Here is a 4,696-nt window from a genome sequence, read left to right on the forward strand (position 1 = left end):
ACTACGTCTCTGTCTGAGGGCACTTTTTTGTAGACGTTTTATACAAGCACTTGCTATGAAAACAACACTACTATAGCGGGTAGGTAGGGTATACTGGATACCAACATTGCATGACACTATACTATATATTGGTTGTCCTCTAGATGTGGAAAGTTTGTTTACGTGCAAGCTCAATCTTGAACTTGGACCCAAATGGAGGTGCTTTGACTTTTGTGTAAAAAGTTACAAAGTACACAAAGGGGCACACACAGACAACACTCACCTGAGAAACTGCCATAGGAGCACTGGCGACTGAAAATACTGCACCTACAACCACTGGTGTAGTTGTCACTGGAGAAGTGGGTATACTCTTAATTTTTTTAAGCAGCCCATACAGCACAGGATAAACCCCCTGCTTTGAGAAGTGGGTATACGCATTGCTGACCAAAAATAAGTGGGTATACTCCGTATACCTGCGTATACCCTGGACTACACCACTGCCTACAACATGAGCAGTTGACTAGTGATAGCCTGTGATGTTTTACATGAGCAGTTGACTAGTGATAGCCTATGATGTCTTACATGAGCAGCTGGCTAGTGATAGCCTGTGATGTCTTACATGCCTCATGTTGCACGTGCCCGCTTATGTTTCTTTCATACATATCTGGCAATAGAATTTACTGGGTGAGGGAGTTGAGTTGAGTTGAGTGAGTGCATCTGTATACTGTACTGTGGTAAACAGATGCCTATGCATGCTTGTCTTTGAAAGTGCAAAGCAGGTTCACCATTGTGCGTGGGAGTGGAGAATTCTTACTGAAAAAAAACCCACACTTAGAGGCTTCTACTGGGGGTGTTTTTATTGTTTTGTTTACAAGAAACCTGTGAGAACTGTTTTCATTGGTGTGATTTTCTCAGCCACTTGATATGAACTGTTATGCAGCACAGTGGAGTCATATAGTGTTTGTCAAAGTGTTTTTATTTTTCTCCTCCCCCACAGACTTTTGGTCGGCGATATTATATACTCAGACTTTACTGATCAACATGAAACATGGCATAGACATGGTCTAGCTCATTAACAGTTTTTCTCAGTTTCTTTGGTGCATTTATCCGATCAGAATTTAAATTCTAAAATAAGATAAATCTCCACATTATCTAGTTACTTGTGCACATCATAACAGCAGTGTCTCATTCTTTTGGACATTATGCAAATGTTTTTGCACATTCATGTACAATCATCTGCTATTTTGTCTTACCCCAAAAAACGTACATTCATTGTGTAAATCATGACATGTAAATGGTTAAACTAGTTCTCATTATGTGTCAGCTGTGCTTTTTTCTGCTTCATTAAAATATGCTTCTAAATTACTTGTCATTCAAACCCTGACTGTGTACATGTGATGGATAAGGATCGACTCAATTCACTCTTGAGCCAGGCCAGTTCTGATAGTGTGGGGCACTATGTCAGACAGCTTAAATACAAGTATATAATTATAAACTATATGTTTAACTGATAGTATGTTTACACACGTGACAACACATTGTTTGGCCTAATTTCTGATCTGCATCATTTAGGTCTTATTCAGTGGGATCTCTGAGCCCAAAGCATACACCACAGTGTTCAGAATCAAGAGAGTACCTGGAGGACCCAAGACAACCAATCAGTCACTCAGATTCACTCAAATGGGATAAAACAGGAGATCAGCTCATCTTTTTCAGTAAGTCAGTGCACTCAAAAATATTATGCCAATGGCCAACATACTTTGAGGAAGATCAAAAGAAAATGTTGTAGAATTGCAGTTTCGGCCAAGTACAAACAGGGTATTTAAATAACTGATATGTGACTTTAAAGTAATACGTTGTAGTGAGAATAAGTAATACATCATTGAAAAGCATGCATATCCTGTGGTCTATAATTAGATGAACTTCAAGAGGAGGTTTCTGTGCTAATTTGTTTAATTGATTTTTTATCACAAGTGCATCCACAACAAGTTTAGCGAAAATGAACTGCACTGTACATGTCAGTCTGCCGATCTCGGTTGTTCTCCTTGCGTCGTCTCTCTGGCCGTGGTGGCTGTTGAAAGTCCACTGAAGCGTAAGTCACACTGGTTGAAGTATCATTCTAGAGTGAGAGAGTCAACACAATAGTGGGCAAATGGCAAATTTAAAACTTCTCTCTCACCTTCCTCTCACACATCCAGGTGCATACCAAAACACACGTGGGCTACGCACTAAAACACATGTGGGCTACGCACTAAAACACTTACCTGGTGTATAGAAGTACCACACAAGACAAAGAAGTGAAATAAATATGAACATACGCCAACATTGTGTGCATACATAAATCTTACATGAGATGGTGATGTAGCACTGGTGAATGAAGCTCCTGCACCTGGAACCATACAAAAAAAACGTTGTAACTTGCCTTATGTTAGTTGAGAGCTAGTTTGAAACTGTTTCAGTCAGACAGTACAATTAGTTTGTATTTTAATATACAGTATCTGCAAGCTGATGTCAGATATAGTTCACCTTGTCAGCGTATTTAGAAACTATATTGGGTAATACGATTATAATACTGCTCTTATCGGCACCTAATGACATCTTTGTGCGGCTCCTCCTATGTGTAACGAACCTTTGCGTAAGTAGAGGATCCAGTGAGAGGTGAGCAGGACGAGGGACAGGACACACAGCGAGATGAGAGCCACAGCAGAGTACAGGACAGCAGGACACCCCTTGGACACTAAAGGAGGAGAATCAGTGAGCCAGAGGTGACACATGAGGCAGGATCAGTTCATTTCAGTTACAAGAAGAAAGAGCCCAGATAGTAGAGGCACATTACCTCTGCTTGTGTAAATTGCAGACGTGTCACTTCTCAATGTGAAATCCCCCTGATTTCCTCCCTGCACCTCACACCACCACTCCTCCCTGTGCTCCTCTGCATTTGGGGAAATTTGGGAGTCCTTGCCAGTCGTCACGTTTATTTGTAGCCGGCTTCCTGCAGTGAACCTATTTTAGAAGAAGCAGGCAGGAAAAATAACTTGACCGACATTTCCAAAAAAGCCTCATTGACTTCGTCAATAAATGATGGAGAGGCTGTTATTAGGTTTTGGTATTGGTTTTCTTTTAGTAACAAGGCTAGAAACTATATAAATCCAGGGGGAGACTGGGCACACCATGGGCTATGTAGTTTTATATATTGCCTGTCCATGCAGAGATCATAAACTATTGTATTTGTGATATTAAACCTAACAGTTTTTTCCCCCTTGCCGTCTCACTACTGAACAGCTAACCCACTGTAGCATTTATATTTATCCACTGTAGCATATATATTTATCCACTGTAGCATATATATGTATCCCTGCACTTCTTGCACTCTCCACTTCTTCTTTGTATAGCCTACTATTGTTGTAACATTCACAGCTCCTGTACTTTCTTAAACTTCATAGACCATTGCACTGTTTGTTTTTGTGTTGTGTTTGTTTTGTATTGTGTTGTAATGTATATTTTGTGTAAGCACACTGAGAGCCAGTTTACCAGGTCAAATTCCTTGTTTGTGCAAACTTACTTGGCCAATAAAACCTGATTCTGATTCTGATTAAACCTTATCCCACATTTAAATAAATCTGGTGAGAGACATTTAAATAATTAATTAAAGGAAAATAGTGTATAATGAAATTATCTGGAATTGTATTACACCTCAGCGCGTGAATGTTAAGCACAAGTGTGTCGACATAGCTTAACAAGAAAAAAAATGAAATGAAGGGAAAAAAATCTAAAAGGTTAATCATTACATTTCAATCATTATTATTATAATTATTGACGATGGTGACGATACCGCTGCTGCTGTGTGTGGGATTCAACGAATAATGCATGTAATTATTTTAACAATGTAATTTACTTATTTAACCTGGGCTATAATTTTTCACTTGTTCGCCTTGGGGGTTTAGGGTCAGATTGAATTGCATGTTGATTAATTTAATTTAGCAATTGTGTTACCTTTCGTTAGCGTCAGATACCCAGGTCTCACCGGCTTCCACCCGTCCCTGGGATGAATGCCAAGTGATGATGATGTTCGGAGTGAGCAAGGCGGTCACAAGACAGCATAGCACAGATGTTCGGGGTTTCTCTAAAGCTGGTTTTATCAGGGCTCAGATACACATACGCGTCTTTTTTCAGGCAGAAACGCTTCAGTAACGCCTTGGCAAAGTGCAGACTTTTCACAGCTAATAATAATCACTCCGCGATGAAAGCGCATTGATGAAAACCGTTCATTCAAAATTCTGACGTTGAAAATGGAACTATTTGTCGTATTAAAATGTTAATTTGTTGACTGTAGAATTGTTTTATAAAAGCAATACTCGTGGGAGTGGGGTAGGTAAGGGATAATCCCACTCCCACTCGTGCTATATCGCTTAATCATACCACATCTACCAGCATCAAAACAGGAAATAAGTGATAAAGTAGTTAAGCCCGCCTGTTGCTCGATCTGATTGGCTGCCTGGGCCGAGTGTGACATTGATGAGCGGTGCGCTTCCCTGCCTTGCGCTGGAAAGTTGAGAATAGTTCAACTTTTAAGCGCACCTAAAAAACGCTTCAAAGACGCAACGCGTGGTGGAGAAGGGGCGCACGCTTTAAACGCGCCGTACCATAGGAATCAATGCATTTGCTCGCGTCCCGTTTTTACAAAAACGCGTATGTGTATCTGAGCCCTCATGGAGCT

Source organism: Sprattus sprattus (assembly GCF_963457725.1).
Source record: "Sprattus sprattus genome assembly, chromosome: 19".
Classification (NCBI taxonomy): Eukaryota; Metazoa; Chordata; class Actinopteri; order Clupeiformes; family Clupeidae; genus Sprattus; species Sprattus sprattus.